A 25,663-nucleotide genomic window follows, 5' to 3' on the forward strand; every position below is an offset into this window, starting at 1 on the left:
GATTTATGGCAATTGTTAAGGATTTAGATATATTATACATGTGGGATACTTATCTTTCAATATTAGTTTTTTAACACAATTATACAAATTGGAAAATGTTATTAGAAAAATAATTTACAATAGCAGATAATAGAAAGAAAATATCTTTAGATTTGTTATTTTTTAAACATTGAAATGTATCAACTGTATCATCTACTGAATCTTTAATAAAAAGAAAGAATTTGAATTCCATTGTGTACGATTATACGAAGGTGGAATTGTGATTTAATTGGATTTAGATTGAGATGGTGAGCTTAGGGTGCCAGCAATATTTATGAAAGATTGATTGAAAAGCGAAGCTATCTTCAGTGAATTGTCAATGACCTTTTTATTACGCACCAGCTCATACACATCTACGAGTATACCTAATGACTTCTTTTGAGCACATCTTCGAATTCCAATCACGTTCTAGATCGCTTTACTCAGATTGTTGCTGGACGAGTTTGCTTTGCCTTCGAAGACCATGTTGTGCAAATAAACGTTTATAGTGGGCTAATTCGTCATCACTATTACGTTGTATAAGCTACGAATCCTATACTCGAATTCTGCTACAGATTATATTATCAGTTAACCACTGTGTACACCGTAAGCTATAACGATATTTGACAAAAGGAACGTTGTATTGAAACCCAAATAAAATATTAGAAAGTTATGTGAACGTCAGCTGAATATTTCAGACTCACAAATTCTTTACTTTACAGGAGGCTCAAAATATTTCTAAACTGTTCTTTAGTGCAGAAAAACCTGAAAGGTCCTTTATTACTCTCTACTAAATTAGTTTCGTAACAGAACAGCTGCCCCTCCATGCTTTCTATAACAAAACAGCTAGGTAAGTCATAAACGTTTATCTTCATATCATCAGCATACTTCTCAATCAAAACAAGTCCAGTAAAAACAGTTTGGTCAGCATTCATATCAGGCAGAAAAGGTATTGCTATAATATATAAGACCGTATAAAACACAATAAAGACGTATATCACGTGTTTATATAGCATATAGCATCGATATCATTCACCGTCCGCGTAGTTTCACTCATCAGGAAGTCAATTACAATTCGACAGCTATCAAAATTGTAGATAGCACATATGTATCACTTGTTATGATTGTACATAAAATTCGATATTATTTGTATCTTATTCATCTGTATTATCTTCGTTATAATCTAATACTAAAATGAGGTGAATAAATAAATATACCAGAAGCGAAAACAAGCATAATGTACTAGTGGTTTTCCCTTTTTTTGTTATATAAATGTTTGCTTAACACCGTTTTTAATTCTCATCCAAACTGTATCAATCACGTCGATTAACGTCAAACGAGCGCTACCTACTTGTATATTTACAAGTTTTGTCTTAAAAATAATGTTTATTCCGGTCTTAAACATACTTTACCGTATACTTAAAACGTAAACCATTAAGCATTGAAGCATCATTATTCTCATGAAAACTATCTCAAGCATTATATCTACGAGTCTTGTAGATAATCGAAAATGGTCGCAAAATCTCTCTCACCTTTTTAAAGCTTGGCCTGGTAAAGAAATGTGGCTTTATTTTTCCATAATATATTGGTAACCAAAATATTTAATTCATTAGGTAACAAAGTTTTTAATTTAGAACTCGTTCATTTGTTTCGTATTTTATACGAGGCAAAATTAAATACTCTTTATTGAACTATAATTCAGTTTTATATATATCTACTTTCCAAAATAATAAAAATTGCTTGAAATTATAAAAACGTTATTCTCTAACCTTTAGTTTAGAGAAATATCGTCTACTCTAGTTATCGGTTTCTTAAGGTTATAAGCAGGAATATCTTACGATAACAATTATTTAAATAGTTCCAGTTTGTGAATAATTTAAATTTGTACAACTAGTAAAGTGTAGTAAACAATAAAAAAAATATTTTAAATAAACAACAGTACTAAAATCATCAATAGTCCACCTATTTTACATGTCTCATCATCTGTTTCAGTACATAAACATAACATTTGTTGCCATAAATAAACATACGCACGTTTGTTTACAACCGCTTGCAGACATGTAGATTACTCAGTTCACGTGCCAGAACGGCCAGCGTGATGTGACGTTATAAAAGTTATATAAATTGCTATATTTATAAAAAGTATTTATGTACTCACCTACTTATATAGCCTAATGAATAGTGGATAGGGACAGAGTGGCCTGCGGGTAATAACAAAGTACCCCTATTTTTGGCATCACTTCATATTCTACGTATAAACTCAGATCAAATCCCTTTAGAGACATTAATACCTTATAATACTTCAATAAAGTAATTTAACCCGCCGAGTGAATATAAATAGTATGGCATTTATGGTACATTAAATTTAGTCGATAATTCTGCAACCATGCAAAATTTATAAAATATTAATATTATTATTAGACCCTTAATAATCAAAGAACAGTGTGATCTAAGAATGCAGTATAGCCTTTCTGCTCCATAGAGGTCGTGTATAGCATAGACTTCAGAACTGAAATAAGTGTATCAAGTTTGTAAAATATTACTGCAATATACTTTACAAGGACGTGATTGTCCTGCAGAGAAAGTCCGACGGGAACTGGAGCAGTTTAATGTAGGATACGTGTAGCAGACAAATTGATTTCCGATCCCCCCCCCTCCTGACAGCTTGTGTTTCACAAAAGTTATTATCACTCGTTCCTTTCTTTATGTTTAGTTTTTTTATTACAATAGAAATTTGGTATCTCATGAAACAAATTCCAAAAAACTAGTTTTTAACAAATCAGAGCTAATTACAAATATATCGTTTTAGAGAGTAAAGACGTAAACAGTAAGAGCCTTTGAATGTGGTAGAAAAATAATTTGAAAATAGTAGACTATCAGCCGGTAAACTTTAAAAAAAAATCCATGTAATATTTATGAACGTTTAATTGTGGAAGTTATGTTCTGTAAAAAATATTTCTAAATATTGACATGAGTATAGTAAGGCCGAAACTGGGGCTTACGAATGGTAGCTGTAGTGTCCATGCTTGGGAAATGAAGTTAAGTATTTACAATTAACAATGTTTAATTTAAGGTTTTTGTACATTTACGTATGGTATCCAAGACTATACTAAAAATATTACCATGCAACGTAAAGAATTTTACATTGAAAACAACGATTGGAATATTAGTGTAACAGTGTGCAATTATGTCACGTAATATTGTTTTCACAGTGAATATTTAGATCCGGCTTTATAACTTTCATTTTCTTCTCTAAATATGTCAATATTGTAAAAGTATTGATTAATAGGTTGAATACCCTATACAAATGGTTGAGTTATAGTTTTTTTCACTATTTATTAAGAATAAAGTACATGTAACATATTCTTAATTTTTCAGGCTTTACATAGGCCATAATAATATAAATTTAATAGCCGGACTTTAATCGTTCCTTTGCCACCACACTACATGGGTTAACAAATATAACTTTAAATTAGAACACAAAAAAATTATGTAATTATTATCGAGCATGCGGACCTTTCATTCCCTGACCTACAGCCTAGTTGGTTTAAAGGTTGAATGCTCCAACGGTACTCTAACAAAACCTACTCAAGATGTTTTCCAAACTTTTAATCTGACATTTTGCCTATTCTCACATTTTCTTATAATATTTATAGTACCAAATTCATTGTGACCTTTTCCATGCAATTTAAAATTTTCTAGCCATAAGGTTTTAGTTTGATGCCATCACTTGGTTCAAAAAAACTTATAACCAATGCTGAGTAATACAAATATAAGACGTTTACACTAATAAACTACCAAATATGCCAATAGACTAAAAAGTGTGGCAGTGGATTAAACAGTGTGAATTGAAATTATAAATAGCACCTAGTAGACTGGTTTAGTCATTAAGTCTAGACTGGCGAGAATGAGCCCGAGCAATGTCACTGCACAGCACCAAGAGCTCTAACAACACGTCACACACGAACTAGTGAAGGTGGAACAGCATCAGAGTTGCTGGACAGTTTTCAAACTAGAACTTTCCCTCCCAGGCCAGAAATTTCACAGTTTAAAAAATGTATTATTGTGTGAAAGCACAGAATACCCAATCCGAATATACTAGGTACCATCAAAATTGAAGGGCCTAAACCCACTGCTTTCGTAAGAAATCGTTGCTTCATGTAATCATGTTTTGTTGGAATCAGACTTCAGTTTTATGATCGACTCTTAACATCGTTATTTCATGAGTTTTAAACTGCCCTTACATAAAAATGTTCCCGAAACTGGATTTGTTAAAAATATTTCAACCATAAATAAATGCCTCGTAAAAATTGCAAATTGCAACTTAGTTAAAAAAAGCATTGGAATTGAGCTTGGTTTAATGCTTCTACATTATATTTTAAAATCGGAACATCCCATCCCTTGAACTTGGGACCAAGACATGTAAAGGTTGGGGGCAGATTACTCTTCGGCAAAAATTCAAAACAGTGATGTGGAACACTCTCTCTCATCTTTACTATCATTCCTTAGATTAAGGTATACGTCATTAAATATCTGGAACATATAACGAAAGCAATAAGTGTCAGTTCATTACTACTTTTTCTATCATTAGGCTTCATCCCTTCTTATTGTACAGCAATTACAACTTACCTTGGAATTAAACCTTAAAATGTTAAGTTATTATTTTAATAAACAACAGGCTCTCAGAACATTTAAATATAAGATTGATCTATCTTGGAACTGAGATTTTCTTTGGAAACAGTTTAGTGTTTCGAATAAACTGGGTACCAAGATTAAATAATTACGCCAACTGTAAGGAATGTGCAATAACAAGTAACCTAGACCAGTGCTTGATCGCTCACCAATGCCGTAGTAAGACTTATGCCGGTCAAGTTTGATTGAGTATGTCTATATATATAAAAATGAATGTTTATGTGTTTGTCATTTATGGAATCGTGAAATATTTGACCGATCATTAAGAAAATTTGTATGTATATGTATTTTTTTCTCGGAGAAGGTTTATATGATATGCCCATTGAATTAACTCGCCAATAGGCGGCGTTGCAAAAGATAACAGTTTTAAAAGCACCTGCACAATATAAACTGCAATTACGAGACAGTTACGTATATTAAATAGCCAAACAGTATTTGAAGGCACTAAGTTATGATACATCTTTGTCTTTAAGATGAATTTCTGGTTGAACTTAAAGCATGAATTTTAGACCACTTTATAATATAGTACATGTACATGTAAAATGTATATAAACATACACTTTTGATAGATTTTATTGATCATAGGAACAAGACAAACTCTACATTGGCACTGGAAATATAATTCACTTGAACCAGAAGTGCTCATATACGGGCAAAGGTTACCAAAAGCGTGCGAAACCACGGGAAACAGCTAGTAACCTATAAAATCTCTTTAAAGTTTGTTAAGAATATAGCCTAGAAGTTTTGACAAAGTATTATGTCCTACGGAGTTGCTCTCTTGGGTCATCTTAGTCAGAATAAAAAACATTTACTTTGTATTTACGACATAATGTAAAATTGTATTTCACCCCAGTAAAATTTAGAAAAAATGTATTTAGTTTTAGTGCTTCCAGACAAACAGTGTAACTAACGCTGGCATATTTTTTTGTATTTTTGGGGCTAGGTGATTAAATTAACTATTCAGTACATAATTTTTGTAACTAGATAAATAAATTCCAGCAGAAAATATTCGTTGAGGGAAATTTCTTCAAGACGCCTAATGTTACTATTGGTATGCAAATGTTATAGACATAGTAAAACAATATGGGTGCGATTCTAAGCTACTTTTATACGAAATAATAGATTAAGCTGACCACTTAAATTTTATTAGCACAAAAAATATTGTGTTTAGAAATTTAATAAACTGAGTAAACAGAAACTGTTGTGTTGCAAACTGAGCACAAAGAAACTGAAAACAGCAGCGGAACTGCCTTTGTTCGATAGACCGCAAAGAGGTCAATACTAAAGAAAAGATATTGCGAAACGGCAAAATGTAACTCAACCTTAAATGCAGGGGAAGGGGGGGTGACCCTGTAAACTGTATATGTCTTGAACGGTTCTCCGGTTTTCTTCAGAAAATCATTTCTTATTGTTGTATTGCTTTCTTGCCCCGTGTTGTTTTTGTATTTTTCCGATCCAACAACACTTCTGAAGTTTTGCAACTATTTCAAGGAATTTAAGCAAATAATATGTTTTTCGAATTCCGATTTTGGTTGTTTTCATTAGCCACAACACGCTCTGTTATAAAAAAAGTATGGTAAAAATAAATAAAGGAAAATATGATTTTGTTTACTATTTATCAATTGTAGGCAGTTTCCGTTAAAAGTCTATTGACGTTATTTTTCTACATATTCTATTTAACTTCACGAAAAAGTGTAACCAAATGTCACATTAGACTTTGGAGAGCTCTTCATAACATACATATGGTGATAATATATATTATATAAAAAAGATCTAATTTTTCACTATTTAAATTGTACCATTTCCATTCATTGTGATTAGAACTTAAAATTGTTTCAACTAAATTTAATGTACAGAGTGAACTACAAACCATAAGGTTTAGAATTCGTAATACTGATAATTTAACATCGTCCCTAACTAACTAAGTTCTTTACTGTCAAAAACACAAAGAGTAAATTGCATGAAAGAACGTTGAGTTAAATCCCTTAATATGGTTAGTGCTAGTTAGTAGTCCATTTCGCAGTAATTGGAACTGACATCAACTGTGCTTCGTTACTTCCCGCGACTGTGTCTGGGCCTATCCACATTTTAAACACCAGAGTAATTTTGCTTTAAAGTCATTGGAGATTTGTACTACAGGCACTAATAAGAAACTGTAGTGACCTGATAACAGGTTAGTCTGAAAAAGCTACAAACTTTTTATCTAATTAATGTAATCAGCCAATTCACTACTCAATTTTCGTTCAATATGGTGTCTTTTTAAATAAAACATACTCCGTTATTTATGGACCTAAACAAAATTAAAATGGTGTTTTTATTTCATACAATATTGCCTAAACGTTTAGTTATGAAACATTGTTTTTTTTCTTACGTTATTTAAAATATTGAGTACCAGGAAATTCCATTAGAAATACATTATTAACAATTCTGGTGGAACAAATCTAGCTACTTATCCGACTGTTTTTACGGTTTAACAGCCACCACATGGAAATGGAATGGCTTAAAAATCTGTTTAATTATAAGGCCAAGATAATTATAGTACTATAGTAGTAGTACTGTAAGTAATAAGGCCAAGATAATTATTCCAAATTTATGCACATTGAAGGGATCTGGGAACTAGATAGATAGATATAAAGGGAACATTATATACGCAAAGTTATTCGAGATAACAAAGGCAAAATATTTACGTGTTTACGTTAATTTTTTATTGCGTCGTTTACAAGGTATGCTCAAAAACTAGCTTTGCTCAAAATCTTCAAACTCTCACAGCTTTCTTATTCGTAGCTATAATGAAGTAAGTTTTGTACCTGAATTCTGCATAAAATATTTTCTAGTTTTTAAACATAATAATGAAGTCTTTCAAGACCAGGAAGCAGGTGTAGAGTTTAAGGCAACTTATTTAATGCAACCCGCCTATTTTCCTCAATCATACAACAGAATTTATATCTAAAATACCAAATACATCCTAGTGGGTTTACTAAAATAATCACAAAACCCCGTTTATTATGGTTGTTGCAAGATAATGTTTCTACCATTCGGATGGTTGATGACCTGACAGATATTTCATAGCAAACTGTGATGGAAATAGACATCATCTGATAGGCTCAGTCTAAAAATTACTTTTACTTACATTTTGGGACAGATTATGAAAATAAGAAATCAGAAAATAATAATGAAGAAATTTAATACTTTGGCTTCAACTATCTTCAATAACAAAACAATGCTTATAGGGTTATAAAAACATAATAGATATACACATAAAATGAAAATACATAATCAATGAAGTAAATTGGTTAGAATAGTTTATTTGATTTTATAATTTATATATATATATATATATATATATATATATATATATATATATATATATATTATATATACATTAATTAAACTTCTATAATTCGCAATAGCCTAATTTAGTTTCAATAAACATGGAATCGCAAAAAGTACTTGGTCCGCCGGGACTCGAACCCGGATCTCTCACTTGCCGGGTGAATGTGCTACTATTACACCACAGAGCCCCTAATTTTTACGGTTCAATTATTTTGTATTTGGCCGTATCCGTCACATATGATTTTAAATAACCAAACTAACATATGATCGGAAAAAAATACCTGTCAAATGACTTTTATTTACATTCATTGCATTTGTATAAGTGGCAATAGCCTAATTTAATTTCAATAAACATGGAATCACAAAAAGTACTTGGTCCGCCGGGACTCGAACCCGGATCTCTCACTTGCCAGGTGAATGTGCTCTTATTACACCACAGAGCCCTTACTTTTTACGATTCAATTATTGTTTATTTGTCCTTTCCTTTCACATATATGTTTAAATAACCAATCCAAAACAATATTATCAAAATTGGCGCCTCTTGAAAAGTATTTAAAATCATATAACAAAACCCATATAGTAAGAAAACTACAGGATACCACTTATTTGAGCAATGTCCGTACAATTTTAACCTGAAATAGTCCAACAAAATCCGTCAAGGAATAAGCGAGCAAGGCCATTTTAAAGATTCGCTTTCACTCAATTTCTATTATTCTGTCTATTTGTGTATTGTTTGTCTTTCGTATTGTAATCAGACAGGTGTATTACAGTTAATTTTGCTTACATGAATTTATCAACAACTTTGCTTATTTAAAATGGTATTAGGTATGCATAAAACATAGGACAGTGGAAAAAAGTCTGACGCTGTTGTGAAAATTATTTGTCATTTAAATGGTTGTCAAATACTTGTAAAAATTATTTTTTTTAATACTAAAATGTTTTTGAAAAATTTCACCACAATTTAAAAAATCATTTTTATTGTGAGAACATGACGATTACTCATAAGTCATTAAGACAGTTATTTAAAAACGTAAATACTGAAAATAGATAGTACACAATTGATTGCTATTTTAATAAATATATCAGTTTACTCCATTTTTTCCTCATTGCAGTTCTTGTATAATGTAATGCTCAATTCTTATGTAATGTTCATTATATAATGTTAAATGCTCAAGGAGCGATGCAATTAAACAATCACATTTAGTACACCACATCGTAACAACAATGAATGTCAAAGGTGATTATCGGTGGTTACGTCATATTGGTAGCTATAATGAATACTGCTCTCCTTATTAGGAGCTAAGTAGTGAACATATTATGTAACGTCTCATATCTACATAAGAGCTTTTATAGTCTATTAAATTATGAATCATAAGGACAAATAATTATTTGCGTGCCAGAGAAGTAATTTAATGACATCTTTGAATACATAATCCGTGTTGTAAGTAAATTACATTTTAAATTTATTAGTGTATTTAAAACACAGCGTTTCAGGTTTCTGTTACTTTAGTTGAAATATGACACTCCTACCAAAATATTCATAGTGCTGAATTAAAATTATTCCTGTTTTCACATTATAACAGTTGAATAAAATTCGTATTTTCTAATTTAAGCTACTAACATTTTAGAGTTTTAGAGATTTGTTTATTTTATTATAATTTGTTCTGTTTTTTAGTATCTGATATTTTCTATCATAAAATTTTGTTAATCCAGAAATACCTCATTACGTTAGTATTTCGTTTTTGTTCTGTGTTAATGTAGTATGATATAAAAGAAGAAGACATATTAAAATGGCATATGCAATAACACTTGTAATAATTAAGGCTTTAGATTTATGAACATATCAAGTCACAATTTCAAACGTGAGGGTAAAAATCACTTTTATTAATTCATTCAAACTATCACTAATAAAACAAACTATTTTATTAGATGGAATTTATAGAGCATATAAGGACACGAACTTACATAATAGATCAATGTTTCTTTTACTTTTGTTGAAATATGAAACTCATATCAAAATATTCATAGTACTAAATTAAAATAAATCGTGTTTTCTCATCATAACAAATAAATAAAATTTGTATTTTCTAATTTTTGCTACTAACATTTTAGAGGTTTACAGATAGGTTTATTTTTATAATCAATTTTTGTGTACATTTTAAGTGCTTAATATTTTATACCATGAAATTTAATTGCTTATCCAGAAATATCTCATCACGTAAATTTTTGTTGTTCTGTATTATTTATTATGACAATAAAAAAACAATACATATTAAAATGACCACTGCAACAACACTAATAACTAAATTTTTGGTTTCATGTATATACCCAAGTCACAATTTCAAACACAGGGGTAAAAGTCACTTTTATTAAGGCATTCAAAATATTACTATGTTATAAGACGTAATTTACATAAAATACAGTGACAAGTACTTACAGAAGAATATTAACTCATTAGTAATGATTTGTATTTCAACTAATCAACCAATAAATATTCGTTGTAAGCTACCTATCTATCATAGGCGTTACAGAACTCTGGCTAAGTTTCAGGACGAGTGAGAAACCTTTGAACCAACCCAGCAGCAGAATATTGAAGAAATATCACTTGCTGGAAATAAGATTCATCGGAATCGAAGGTACTCCATAAGTCACTGCAGGATGTGGAGGAGTAAAACAACTTTAACTCAGTTACTCAGGCTGTTGTAAAGTTAAGTTATTCACCAATACTTTTAACGCCACCACCGATAATGTAAAGATTTATGTAGTGTAAGGGACGATATATTTCAGTTCTCGTGGGAACTCCTTCCGCTTCAGGAGCTCAGATATCACAGCGCCACCCTTCTTTATTCTATACTCCCGACTTGATGTAGCTTCGTCACTCTACCACACGTGTTCCTCGTGTATCATGACGTGTAAATCCCCCTTTATTCATCTATATTTCCTAATTAACTATTATTAAACGATATTCTATCAATTTTGCTCAGTAAATAGTCCATCATATTTAAATATCGTAGTACGTTCATAATTATGCAAATGTATATTTAGCAAAAATATGGTATTGTCATACGTGCTTGGGTTACTTTTTCAAGTTCACGTTCAAGTTCAAAAGTTATTTATTCAGAAAACATAATACAGTCATTTGACAGGTATAATCATCCCAATGCGTGAAGGAAGGCAGTTGGTAATTTACACAAATTATATGAAATATTCTTTTTTTTCCTTAACAACAGACTGCTCACTCTTACATTTAACACTATCAAGTCCTCAAACCATAACAAGATCTACAAAAAATTTGTTCAAGAGGTAATCAATTGTTAACTACTAAATATATTAAAACTAAATAATCTCTAACAAGGTGTCAGGCACTTGTAAAATGAATTCAATCCCAGCAGTCGGTGTTATAGGAATTTAAAGTTATTCACACTTAAAGAGAGTACTTAGTAATTTGATCAATTCAACAAAAGTATATAACAATTCAACAGTCAGTAAACTTTCTAAATAAGAAAATAGATAATAAACTAGATAACACAATTTTTAACACACGAGACAAACTTTAGCGTAACAACTATTATGTGGTGGGATGTTTTTGTAACAGGAAATTAACTTTTTAAATGATACAACATACATACACTATAGTAGATAATAAAGAAAAAAACCTGATAAACAATAATATAATAATAGTAAATAAATAATAAATTAAGCAAATAATTGTTTCTGAATTACTTTGTTATATACAATTAAATAGTATATAAAAAGTCAACTTTGTAAGTAATATGCTACTTAGAGATGACTGGCGTTATTTCGATATCGATATAACTTAACCAATGTTTCAATGGAGCAGTGTAGCGGGTGCGGCGGTTATTGTGAGGTATACGAATCAGGCAACGTCGAGCGTGACTGCTGCTTGGATGGGTGACCGCTGAGCGATCTTGTCCTTGTAAGCAGCCCGCCTGCTTGGTGGTTCGGAAGTCACTTTTAAGCCCTAGATTGTGTTAGAGATGATTTCCTAGTCCTAGCTTCACGAAGTAAAATAATGTATTTTTTAAACGTAAAGTAGCTACAGTGGGAAAGGTTTATTAAAAGTGAAAGGTCTTTTAAGTTCAATTTCAGCCTCCGATAAGTGCAGCGTCTGACATCTGACACTGCTCTGAAAACTTTTCATCTCAAATCATTTTTACTAACATTTAGTCTAAAAGTTAAATGAATATCAAAGCAAAATGATTAATGCTCAACGTAAAATATTTCTAATATCAAAACACATACAATCTACACACATAACAAAACACTAACAACACATAAAACTAATATTGATTAAACGTGCTTTAAGAGTTCATGCCACTGATGATGAAAATTTCCAGTCCACGTAGCTCCTGAACAATTAGATTGAAAAACTCTCAATAGCAAAAATGTCTTATTTTTTAGAGTATAATCTAAAAACAACATAAAATACAGAGTGTTCCATAAAAGATTTTAAAGTTGGCCACCATATTGTAAAATGGTAGCCATCTTCAAAAAATTTGAAATTGTAATCCTGACTGAAACTTAAAATTGAGCAAGTTCCAAATTTAAAGTGTGGTATTATATATATAATAAAACCCGCATCATAATTTTGTACATGACTAAATGATTAACGCAAAAGGACTTCATAAGAGGTGTTTTACGAAGCATGTTTCTTTTGTATTACTGCCTTGTACTTATGGGAAATAAATTCATTTATTCTTTATATCAGCACAATTTCAAAATAACTTAAAAAGATTGTTTTAGCACTCTCATGCACAATTCATGGAGAATATCTCAAAGGGGTTGCTTATGTATGTAATTATGTCAATTGATCCAAATATTTACAAATGGTTCATACTTGCACTTCGATACATTTCAATTCATACATTTCAATAAAAACGGATACTTTCCAAATTGTAAAATAAATTCATATTTACTTACTTTAAGTATTAATGCAAGATTAATAATATATAGAAATAGATTATTCACATTATCATTCCATACATTATATAAGCCATATTCTTTATTGGTTTAACTTTAACAAATCCTGTCACTCGAATGATAAACAAATTTCATTTCTGTCTATGTGGCTGAAGACGTGAAATTTTGCACGAAACTTCAATAATCAACTTAACGCCCATCTGTGTAAATGAATTATCAACTCTATTTATTTCATTTAAGCTATATAATGTTCGATGATGATAAAAACTGCTGAGTAAATAGTTTATTATAAACTGAGAAAATTCATATTACATTTTAACATGTGAAGAAATAATATAATAGTACCCTAATGGAATCAGCTGTTTACCTGGAATTTTGTATGCAACCTCAGCGAAGCCCGTTACGCTAAACGTGGTAGGGCGTAATTTTATCTTTATATAGTGTGAATTAGGATTTTTAATTGTTGCAAGGAGCAGGGTTATAATTACACTAAGAAATAAGATTTGTTCAGTGAAAAATACGGTGTTATACTCATATGTCTAAATAGTTTGACGAATATAAGGGTGCCAAATATTTTAAAGTTTGTCAGAAATGGTAATGATATTTCCGTGGTATAGGATTGTGTACTGCTAGTTCATATTCAATATCCTCTATAAAATATAACACGGGGCAGAGAGACTTTTCACCATACCGTGAAAATATAACTCAATAATATGCCATAAAAACTCATTAGGGGTGGTTTAGTATATCGCTAAAACGATATTCGTGTACGTCGAAGGGTTGGGTCAAAAGAGCATTTCCACATGAGGTAGATTGGAAATCGATGTCCCTTTTAGTCCTGATCCATATCAGCGGCATATTGACTGGTCCTGCATCCGATAACATATCGTGCAAACAACGCAAACTCCGCTCTGGCTAAAGCTTTCTGTTCGTGTGTGTCCTAGGGAAATAGCAGCAGTTTTACATTAAAAATACTGAGTTGGACTTATCCATCGAGATAAATGATTTTATTATTTTATACTGACTAAACACCCAACGTAAAAAATCAATTTTATTTATCAGAGTACGTAATTACGTTAAAATTCCAGAAAATAAGCGGAATAATGTAAAAAATGGATCGTTAGTTACGGAACTGCCTGACTACTTTATATAACGGGCAGTGAGTATACATATTGAAAAAGTAAATTTCCTGATTAATAATTTTTTTTTAATAAAGTAGGACACTAACATGAAAAGTTTTTCTATTTTCCAAGATGTTTCTACACATTTTAGTAGTATTTTGTACTTTTCATATATTAAAATTGTTACTAACTTCTCAATATTAAAGTAATAATTATTTATTATTATTATCGTATATATTAGTTTCTATAATTGGGTCAGTATAATTTTCACAACAATCTCTTATTTCCGTAATCATTGTTTCATATTCATTGTAATTATATTGGAAAAATTAAATTTTGTGTTTATGATAAATGAATTAAGAGATAAAAACTATGGAATATATATATTCCATATATATTATATATATATATATATATATATATATATATATATACAGGGTGCGGCAAAAAGATCTGATGTATTTAAAATTAAAAAAACAAAAAAATTAAAAGTGATAAAAAGTATTTTATTGGTTATTACATAAGGGTGTTGATGAACATTAATGGAAATAACATCAGTACAACTTATTTTACACATTTAAGACCTGAAGATAACGTCCTTCGAATTATGTCCTTCTTTGGCCAAGCATTCTTCAAGTCTTGCACTGAAGCTGTGGAACACCTTCTCTAACATTGCAGGAGGCAGGTTTGCAATTTCTTGGCTTATGGCTTCTTTTAGTTCGACCAGTGTGCGGGGTTTGTTTTTGAATACTCTTGCGAAAGTTCTGTTTATTGATATAACCATCCAGATGAAATTGTGCCTCGTCGCTCATCATGACAATTTTGTCATCAGTCGCCAAATCAATCATTGTTTCTGCAAAAGCTTGCCGATGTGCATAGTCAGTAGGCTTCAATTGCTGGGCGATTGCCATCTTGTATGGGTGGAAATGCAGATCAAAACGCAGTATTCGTCGTACCGCGCGGTCAGACATGCGTAAAGCAGCAGCTTGTTTACGGGCCGGCCGCCGAGGACTGGCTTCCACCGCTTCTCTCACTCGATCGATATTCTCTGGTGTCCGGGCTGACTTTGGACGTCCAGTCGACTTACGTTTTAAGGCTGAACCGGTAGCTCTGAAGTTACTTACCCATAACATAATCGTGTTACGAGTTGGGACTCTTCCTCTGGGACCAACATTAAAACATCTACGGAACTGCCGCTGAACAGCAACGCAGGAATCGCCACTTTTAAAAAACGCCTCGAGAACGAACACACGATGCTCAGGCGATCACTGCTCCATGGCTACTGAAAATTTCCACATGTAGGCTCCCGAACGCGCTTATCCCCCCCCCCACCCCCACCACTTACTCGATCTACAGTACGGTGGCGAAAACCGTCAGATCATTTTGCCGCACCCTGCACCCTAGGTATATATATATATATATATATATAATGAACGCAGCATGTATTGTTGTTCCATATATCTTTGTACTTTTGTTTTTATACTTTGACATTGTTGAACTTAATTTATCTCTCAAAAGGTTCACCGCTTCTTCAGCAAAAATTTTAACTCTGTTTAATCACATTACGTAATTCATTTTTTAGCTATAGGTAAGGCCCAATTTGATTGAGAAAAGGTTATAATTATAATCAGCAGACAAACTAATTTTCTTCCAGGATTATTGTTTTTGCCTTATGCAAGACATATCCATAGCCCGCCAAAAGATGTAATCAATTCAACAAGGAGAGACAGTAACCTCTCACTAGCACGCTTAGATAGCCACCGTACTGAACGGAGAAACGTACTGACATTAAAATGACCGCGATAGTGCCGCCCCTATCGGCTACAGAGAGAACATGCGTGATGCGTGACGTTCCGTGACGCGAAACGAAAGTTTACTCATGTGTAAAGCATACAGCCATGGTCCGCAAAAAGAAGTATTCACTTCAAAAATTACTATCAAATATGACATTACTTTTTTAAACCCCCTGCTTAGTTCAAATAAAATATTTATTTGTAACAACTAACAGTTATACATTTGTATTGCTCATCTACTGATAGGCTTTTATATTTTAAAGTATAAGTCACGACAGAAAGCAATCACTCTTCTTGCACTATACAGCATTAATAAGTCACTGGTGTCAACAGTACGTTAGTTATAATACAATACAAGTCTTACCTTTGTATTAGAAGCAGGAGTCAGTTCATATTGATCTGTAAAAAAATGAATTTATAAAAATGTGAAACTACATAGTCTTGTTATAAATAGTTATAACGGTAGTATACGCTATTGTTGACTACATAAATTCCTTAAAGAAACTGAAGGGATAAAACAGTTTGAACTTCGTAGTAGGCTCTATAATATTTTTCTAAACGCCAAATAGTGGGAAGTCGAATAAATCAGCAGATACTTCTGGCATTCACAAATTTGGACGTTGAGAACGAAAGGAGGTTTACGTTTAAATGTTCAAAAGTTAAAAATGTAAATCAACCTTTCAGGAATGGAGGTGTTTAGACGGCCTGTAAGGAAATGATATTGGAAAACCATTTTCATCTCTCCCCACACTTCTCGTATCTAACTTGCTATTAGAGTGCCATTGTATTTCTGTTGTTAAATCATAATCGAAAGAAAATTCTGTATCAGCCCATTTCTTGTGGCACGAAACTCTTTTGGAAGCGAAACCCATATGTTTACATTATTTAAAAAAACTATTATTTACGGTTCTAGGTGATAATCAGATGATGGAGATAATTTTATGGCATGAATTTTATTTTTGTGTATTGTCACATAATATTTAATCATGTTAAATGCAAAACAAACAATAACGCCGACCATGTAAAGTAAAGGTAATGATTTCTACAAAGATCAGACATAGCTGTGCATTTATATTTATATATTGTACCCAATTCAACATAGTGTTTTAATATCTTTTAGAAAATTGCTAAAAATATATTTTATAAGTGGAAATCCTGAAAACAATTTACACATATAAACGATCCTGAAACAAAAACATGCCACATTTTAAGGAAACTTAAATACAAATCTATTACATATTTACATATACAAGATATTTAATACAAAATATACATATTACATGTTAAAAGATTTATTTGGTGTTGGGGTGCAATGTAAATTTGCAAAAATGCAATAAAATATTATTTAATTTGCTATTTTCCTCATTGAATTAAACTGTGCTCCAGATATATGAAGATATATTTAATGTGTTTTTGGATACCGATCGTTAGATTTGAACAAAATTTTGTTAATTTTTAGTCCCTAAAAACAATACAGTATAAGGTTTTCTTGCTATAATCTTTCTATAAATACTTCATTTTTTATTTTAACATGTTCATTTTTACCGTTAGTTTAAAATGAGTACATTTTAAAGTATAAAATGTTTACATTTGGGATATATGTATCATAAAAACTTAGAAATAATAACATAACTCGATAATAGAAATGAAGAACTACTTGAGTGTTATTTTTTATTATATTTAATAATTTTTCTTAACGTGAGATTAAATTAATTTATAATACTCAGTATATGATATGTATGTGGTAAAAAATATAGTGAGTTAACATTTAACTTCTTCTAATACAAAAGAACCTTTTTACTAATATTATGAATAATTTATTGTCTATAGGAACAAAAATACTACGATTTATTCATAAATTTAAACTGATAATGTAACGTAGATTTATAGGTATTCATAAATCTAAAAATACCACATATCATTAGCGAAGTAAACACTGCATAATACGGTCCTATGTTCAGAATGTAGCATAAGTAAAAAGCTATTTTCATTTAGTAATTTTAAAATATATTATTAAAACAGTATTTATTTGTCATATTACAGAATAATAAAGTTCTAAATTATTCTAATCTTTATAAAACATTTGTTTGTTCAATACAAATAAAGATTACACCATATCTCACGACGTGTAGTATAGACCTGAAATGTAATCCCTGACCTGTGCTGTTTTCTTGTGAAGGAATGCATTAATTTCGATATAGTGTAGGTTCCAAAAATCGACAACAATAAAATGATTAGTTTTTGTTTATTTTTTTATTTTTCTATTCTTTTCCTTTTTTATAGCTCTTAAAATAATGTTTCTTGCGCACTCTTTAAGCTCATCCCGTATGTTGTCTTACGTCTTATAGCCATAAAACTTCATATACTAGAATTTGTTGCATCTTTGTCATGTCGTTCCTTTATCATAACTTATTAAATTATTACTTTTTACACTGCTTGAATTTAGTTAATATGCATCCAAACAGAATATGTTTACTATTATTTATTTTTAGTTATCTTTTTGCAAACTCAAGTGAAGATGGACTCGGTTCTCACACACAGGCTTTTGCCCATGTGGGTACCTTCTCGTGTATATTATTATCACTATATTTGTATTATATGTAAATGAGATAAATAAATGAAAATGAAATGAAATCTTTAAGTACAACATAGATATAGCATCAATAAAAGTGTATATGAATAATAAAAGGTAAGTTGAATAGAATTATAATATTTTCTAAAAAAAATAAATTTGAATTTAATTACAAATTAGGCTCTAGAAAGCAATGTACACGCGTACTTATACCTGATGATCCACCTTTTAAATAAAATTATTGTATCGTTTCAGATAAGGGTACTAACTAGAGCAATGGATCTAAACAGAAAGTCCGTCAAGGGCTGTACCAGTTTAATGTAGGATACGTGTAACAGACAAATTGATTTCCGATCTCCCAGTCCTGCCAGCTTGTGTTTAGCAGGACCTCTCCCCTTCCCTGTACATAGCCTTCCATCCTTTAGTTTACCTTGCGTTAATTCTACAGTAAAAGTTACGGTACAAGTAAGTTCGAAACCTGATTCTTCTTCTTTCTAATAATCGAATTCGACTGCCCTGTACCACTCAACCAGATCTGTATACTGTAAAATAACCTAAATTTGGTTCGGAAGTCACGATGTTAAGTCTTTCGTCCTCAGGTTAATTGGTTCATGATTCTTAACTTCGCCTGGAAAAAAGGACATTCTTTACTTTACTTTACCAAAAATAACCAATTTTTTGAAATTTGAAAGGAAGAATTTGAAAAATGTTTTAGCTTATTATAAGCAAACACATTTTTTCGTAATTCTTTATTTTATTTTCTATATTTATGTATAAATGGGTATTACTATCTCAAAATATTCTCATAAATCGTCAATTCTATTATGGTTTACGAGTATATGTGTAAATATTAGCTTAAAAAGATAGTAGAATAATATATTTCGCTTTTTGTAGAAATTTGGTTCTATAAAAATTGGTTTATTAAACCCACAGACATAATCACGTTGAGTTTGTTTTACCTAACATATTTTGTCACTCGTAACACGAAATAACCACAGTAAATGCATACATTATACAAGTTATGATCATGGCGTGGTAAATTATGTGTAAAATCATAAATATGCAAGGACCCAAATATCTGGATATTATGGTTATTTCCTGTCCAAACTTCACGTCATGCAACCCCTCCCTAGGTTAACCTTTTATTTCAATTACATTTTTAGAAGTTTAATTTTATGGCAAATATATTTTTCCTTTCTTTAGTCTTAGGATTCATTCCCGAATTCGATGAAACTCGAACAAAATGTTGTATAGTAACTCGTTCTCACGCACAGGATTTTATACCACACGTATAAATAGTTCTATAATCTAAAATAAGTGTGAATAAATATGACAGTAAACTTTAAATAACCAATCACGTAAGTTATATATTAAAATAACATGAATAATTTGTTGTATATCTGTTTTACGTTTTTAGAGGATAAATAAATGCAATTTGGTTTGTTTAACCCTCTAATATTACCATGTTATGGAAAGTGTTCCATGATACAGTATTACATAATGATATTGCATTATTAAATTTCAATAATGTTTAATATAAATACTGATATTCAAAATTAAGTATATATATATATATATATATATATATATATATATATATATATATATATATAGATTACCAGCAGATGCTAGTGAACTCCATAAGAGATTGAGAACATTCCAGGATGTATAAATTAGAGTGGAATGTACGAAATACGGTAATAAAAGGAAAGGAAGATATCGTAGGCTGAATTGTTGTTTTCTTTGTAGACGTAACGAAGTTTTCTCAAGATCCAATTCAGTAAGCCCATAAAAGAGGTGCTCTGACAGCCTGAATATCAAACCCATTGAGACTGAGATTTCCGTAAAGAGTTATTTGAAAAGGGCGATATGGAACTGAAACCGGTTGATCTATAGAACGACTTAATATCCATCTAAATTGTTTCACTTTCTTTAAAATAAGCATTCTATCAATGAGTATATTTAAACCTGTTACTCGGATCGGGTTAATTTGTAAAGTAACGTAACTTTGTATTATAGGCATATATTTAATGTCAATTTATAACAATCCTTTTACAATCCATACTTACGTCAAACTGAGCGTGGTGCATTTCCATTACCAAGGCTGAATTTGGTTGCATAAAGGTTGTATTTATGTACATGCCCAAACTTGGTTGGTGGGGCTTGTCTACCAAGTAGAACAAGTATTATTTAAGCTGTATTCGAGGCTTAGCAGGCTTACTTACGTAGATGCTGTCTTGAAGTAATGACTTTCTAAGGAGCCCTATTCCATACGGCCCTTTTTTATTAGTAGACCTTGTTATAAATAATGTTATAAAGTGTCCGACCACTATATCTCTCTTCTAGTTGTCTAGTTACTTCCTTGAGTGTAACCGTTGTAGCATATCAGCTTTATTATGTTAACATTTACAAATTTAAAACAGTTTCCAACATGTATTATAAACTCCATACACTCAATATAATCAATTAAAGAAGCTAAAATATCGTTTACTGGCAATCGATTGCAAATCAACCCCAGAAGGGGTCAACGATGATTGTTTTTGCCAACACGATCTAAAATTTACTTATATGGGCAACCCCACGGTTGTTCATGAGTGTATCATCGCTAACCACAATTATCAAGATTCAACGGTATAAAGTGCTGGTAAATTTGTTTAGTGTACTTTGGATGATAACTGCTGGAGTGGTGGAGGCTCTAAAGTCTAAACATGGAGTATTATTCCCCTGCGGGCATTGACTGGAGCAGACTGAAAAAAAAGCTAGTCTCCCCTTTTTTCAAGGTGACTAACTTAAGGTACCCGCTATCCCTCCTCATGATCTAGTAATGAGGCAGGTCCTACATCCAACCATACCCTTCCTGTATATTCTGTCAATCCGGAAGCCTTGCAATGGTTCTTTTGAAACTAATTTCAATGAGGGGTTTTCTTCATCACAAAGTGTAAAGTATGAAAGTGACAAAATGCCTTGGTAACTAGCCATTTACCCTGTTGCTAAGTAAAGTATACATGATGCTGTTGCTAAGGCAGTATGTACATGCTAAGAATCGAAATTTTCTCTTCAAAATTTTAATTTATAGGAATGGGTTAAAAGGTAATTTTGAAAAGATATTTAATAAAGATGACTAACTCAAATTTGTCTTGCCAGTATAAATAACTATTGTTGTTGTTTTATTAGGTTCTATACAGTTAGTATAAAAGAAATATATTTCAACTTTTCTGCTTGAGCAAAACTAAACCGTTTATGTCGCTAGGATACTTGGTAATTCAGTAAGTATAGTTTTGAAAATCACAAATGATACATCAAGTCAATGAGAGTAAAGCCACGAATTACAGCCAGTTAATCATGAAAAGACACATATTACTGTGAATGAAGTCTATGATATCATAATAAAAGCTAAGATAGTATTCCCCTTTCTGGAGAAACTATTAAATAATATTTAGAGAATAATTGTTATCATAATATAATATTTTTGCGGGTAACTCAAATGTGTTATCAAAACATGGTGTTATCAAAACGAATTATACGGAGAAAATGTCCTGATCCTTATTTTCTTCTTTATCAAGCGCCTGTTTACCATCAACACGCCCGCCGCAGCAATATATCCTGGGGATAAACCTCCCTCTCCTCCCCTAAAGCTTGCAAGAACCAGGCGACAACCGGCGCCAAAATCTTGATCTCTGTAAAATAATGGCCACCGTCAGATAAGAGATGGTTTCGCCTGTTCCGTCTATTTAGAAGTTTATATTTTTTCCTTAGTATTTTTGAATGGAACTGAAGTTTTGTTTCATAATTTAAAAACAATATTTATCAAGTTAATTAATTTTAAATAACTATAACTCAAATTGCTTAGAAATTTAAGACTATTTTTTGAAATACTAAATAATAATTCTATTTTTTCATTTACCAAATAAATATTTTAATATAAATAACAAATTTACAAATACATAAATAATGTATTTAGTATAAATGGTAACCGGCTTCTCGTAACAGGGACCGCTTGAATTTCTTGTGAAATTTCAAGTTTATAGGTCACTATGTCACATAATGATAAGATATAATTTTAAATAATTTATGTCCAGATTTATTTATTCTTAAATTTTTCTCATTGCCATTACAGGTATAAAACAAATGTGAAGAGGTTTGATAATGTTCAGCTGAATTCCTTAGAACTACATGCACGATTATCGGCTTGGTGTTACTTACAGAACATAGAAATGGGTCACGGTGAATAAAATTGTTTCAATGATAAATCAAGTTTTATAATTCGTCTACAATATAGCATAGTAAGCGGCACCCCAGCCGTACCGAGAAACAACCACTTTGAAGTTTAATAGCTCTCAGCGTTGGTGTCACGACAAAGGGGCCCAAGTTGGAACAAACAATCGCGACTTCGATTGCGGTTATATGTTCGATACCACACCCAAATAACGGGCGATGCTCCAAGTATTGAGCTTTTCCTTTGACAAAATACGAAAATACATCAGAGCTCACTCAACGATGTATCCTGCACGTCTTGAAATTGTGTCTCAGAAGGTGTTTGTCTTTCATTAGCATATACGGAAATTGTGTCTAAGAGTATATAAATTACTGTTACTGATCAATAAGTAACTTTTTCTTAATGTTTCTCATTCGCTTTGCAAGAGGTTAATTTATAATTAATGTAAAGCTATTATTAAAGTGGTTTATGTTCATATATCCATCTCATTGTGTTTTATGTTTTGCGAATATGTTAGTATATCTTCCTGTATAAATTAAAAATTGTGTTCATTAAAACTAAATAGCCTTAAAAGTACACGGAAGCTCCTGTGAAAGTGTTTATATTGCTCCCTTGTTATCTAGTCGCGTTTTTCTTTCAATTAATATTTAATAGTAATTAACTGTTTACATTGCTATAGCACAGTCTATTATACTATCAGTGGGCTGTGGTACTACTATGAAACTATCGGTTAGGTCGATCTTAACTTGGGTTTAACGTAAGACATAAATAATGCACATCTTTCCTCAATGTAAGGTTTTTATAATAATTTTATTAATGTAAAAAGTTACTCTTTACAGCAAATAGGTAAGCTCACATTTAACATTTAACGATAAGTGCTCAACATTTATGAACACCTCCATGCATGAAAGTTATCAGGCAGTACTTCATCTGTTAAATGTGTTTACTCGCGCAAGCTATATAGTTTTACGGACTTATTGTATTTTACTTTGTTCGTTATTATCTTGTTCTATTGCTAACAAAAAAAAACATGTTTTTGCCCTCTGGTGGTAAATTAATATCAGAGTAATTAAAAATTTATAAATTATTGGCTGAGTTTGGCGAAGACTAAAATAAATTGCATTTACGTATCTGTCTGCACGAACTGACCTATAGACCTATAGTTATGCATGAAGCTTAACTTCGGTATGAGAAACAATGAGTTCGATGATGGTGCATGACAAATAATGAGATTTTGCTGAGCATTAGCGAATATTGGTCTAAAGAGTAGCAATGATCGCTGGGAGAAAATAGCCGCATAGAATAATCCGTAAACAAACTTCATACACATGCAATATTCAAACATATAACACATAATACATGTAGTAATTATTAACGTGTAGAAATTATTCCAACACATAATACATTATTTTATAATAAAATGGTATCAATTTTTAACTTTATTATAGAAGTTTATTACTCAAATAGTGACATAAAACCTTACTTAAAAAGAGAATATCTAAAATGTACCATGTACGTAGTAAGCTATGTCGAAAGGTATTATAAGTTTTACATGAAATAAGAGTGAGTGTCATATAGATGCGTCAATTCCTTTCTTTTTTTTTTAAATATCTGTCCGTCTATCTTTCCACAGGACATGAGAGTGGAAATGAGCTATGGATTTGAATTTTTCACGCAACCTCAACGAAAATGGTTGCATTACCTTTAATTACAAAAGCAGATCTATTTATACGTTTCGTGCAAATCTTAATATATGGTAGGGCAAATCGTCAATGCAGCAAGTTTTCGTAGATAAAATTCTCCTTAAAAATGGGAAGTCACTAAGTGCTGCTAAAAATGTACTATTTGTAGCTGCTCGAAAACGTTACTCATTCCGTTACTCGTTAGGTTGTAAGTGTTTAATTTAGACTTCTAAAACTATTGTCCTGCCATGTCGTGCTCGGTTAAGATAAAGACCTCTAGTTTGCGTAATTACTTTTTTTACTTTAATTACTCTTTTATCGGAACTTTCAAAATGTGGGTTTCACTCGATGGGGCTTTAATTTGATATTTTTGTGTTGCTCAAATATTTACCCGGTTTTGGACTTATGAACGACATAGTAATTATGCCCAAAAGGTGTTTTATAACATGGTATGTTTCTTGTTTGATCCGTTACAAAATTAACTGTCCAGACTTGTTATTAACCCTGTATACAGAGATTCTCTAATCGATTTTTAAGCAGCACTGGCTAAAAGTTATAGAGACTCTACAAAACAGGCAAACTTCACAGAAGCTGATGTAAAGTCGTAGGAGACGTTTCTGAAATACAAAAGCACTAAAATCTTTAAGAGGGTTTTGATATTTTTATACAATCTAACATTTTTTAAATTCAAAAGAGATGAGCGCTTAATAAAAACCACTAAAGTTCATTGTTAAAGGGGTGTTTACAGTCGAACTAATATTGAGTGCGACGTTTTTATTAAACAAAGCACAAGCCGTATCAAATAATCTTAAGACCATCGAGTATTCATTAGGCAACTAGTATTCAACTTATTTCTCTTCAAGTACTTACTAAGAAAAAAGTACTGTTTCACATTTTTATCTTTATTCAGTGATAAATAGGATGACCTTTTTACGCAATAGATCTGTTTTGTGTACACCATAAAGATTAAAACTATTTACGTATCAAAATCTTAGAATTAAAATCAGTCTCAAAGGCGTAGTTTACTGATCTAACGTAATAAATAATACTTCCCTCGAGGGATCGTCATAAATTACAATACACAAGGCGCTGACTCCAAAAACACGATCATAACTCTGGAAAGTTTACGAAGACCGTCTATTGTGCGCATTTTCACTGGCAAGATATCCACAAACTACTAGCTCACTTACAGAATAATTACGTTATGCATAGTATTAGTTACGCGTAAATAAACACGTTAACAACATGCATAGACTTTGAAAATATACTGTAACCGGAGAACTGATAGATGTGTT

General features: G+C 31.3%; 1 protein-coding gene across 1 annotated transcript in view; it reads right to left on the reverse strand.

The window, feature by feature from the left end:
* LOC124359028 (alpha-2 adrenergic receptor) overlaps positions 1–25,663 on the reverse strand; it is a 471,365-nt gene that overhangs the window by 248,413 nt on the left and 197,289 nt on the right. The window contains exon 3 of the mRNA XM_046811376.1: positions 16,263–16,297. The gene's annotated coding sequence lies outside the window, so the exon portion shown is untranslated. The remainder of the gene's footprint in view (positions 1–16,262; positions 16,298–25,663) is intronic.

Source organism: Homalodisca vitripennis, chromosome 4 (assembly GCF_021130785.1).
Source record: "Homalodisca vitripennis isolate AUS2020 chromosome 4, UT_GWSS_2.1, whole genome shotgun sequence".
Lineage (NCBI taxonomy): Eukaryota > Metazoa > Arthropoda > Insecta > Hemiptera > Cicadellidae > Homalodisca > Homalodisca vitripennis.